We start from the raw sequence: 891 nt of genomic DNA on the forward strand, positions 1-891 counted from the left end.
TCTCTCCAATCCCCTCCCTACAGCTCTCTCTCCCTCTCTCCCACTATCCCCTCCATCTCTCCACCCTATCCCTGTCTCTCCACCACCCCGATCTTTCTCTCTCTCCCCTTCCCTATCTCTCCAATCACCTCCCTACAGCTCTCTCTCTCACTGTCTCTCTCACTATCTCTCCATCACCCCACTCCATCTCTCCACCCTGTCCCTATCTCTCCATCACCCCGATCTCTCTCTCTCCCTCCCTATCTCTCCAATCCCCTCCCTACAGCTCTCGCTCCCTCTCTCTCACTATCTCTGCATCCCCCTCCCCCCAACTCTCCCCCCCATCCCTATCTCTCTCTCTCCCTCCCTATCTCTCCAATCCCCTCCCTACAGCTGTCTCTCACTGTCTGTCTCTCTCCCTCTCTCTCTCTATCCCTCCATCCCCTTCCAACATCTCCCCACCCCGTCCCTGTAGTTCTCTCTCCCAATATCTCTTGTTCCCCCCAATCTCTCTCTCTCTCACTATCTCTCCAACCCCCTCCCAATATCTCCCAATCCACTTCACTCTCTCTCGCTCTCCCTGTGCCCCTTGCTATCTCTCCCTCTCTCCCACTATCTCTCCATCACCCTGATCTCTCTCTCCCTCCCACTATCCCAGCAAACTGCACCACCCCCAACTATCTCCCCATCCAGTCATTCTCTCACTCTCCCTGTGCCCCTCACTGTCTCTCCCTCTCTATCCCACCATCTCTCCATCCCGTCCCTATAGTTCTCTCTCCCGCTATCTCTCCATCCCCCTCTATCTCTCCATCCTACTATCTCTCCCTCTCTTTCTCAAGATCTCTCCATCCCCCTCTCTACCTCGCCATCCCCCTCACTATCTCTCCCTCTCTATCCCACTATCTCTCCATC

General features: G+C 55.3%; 1 protein-coding gene across 1 annotated transcript in view; it reads right to left on the reverse strand.

Annotated features, from left to right (window-relative positions):
* The window catches only part of LOC125487714, a 9,154-nt gene that overhangs the window by 4,873 nt on the left and 3,390 nt on the right, over positions 1-891 (reverse strand). The window lies entirely within an intron of this gene.

Source organism: Rhincodon typus, chromosome 44, assembly GCF_021869965.1.
Source record: "Rhincodon typus isolate 14 chromosome 44, sRhiTyp1.1, whole genome shotgun sequence".
Lineage (NCBI taxonomy): Eukaryota > Metazoa > Chordata > Chondrichthyes > Orectolobiformes > Rhincodontidae > Rhincodon > Rhincodon typus.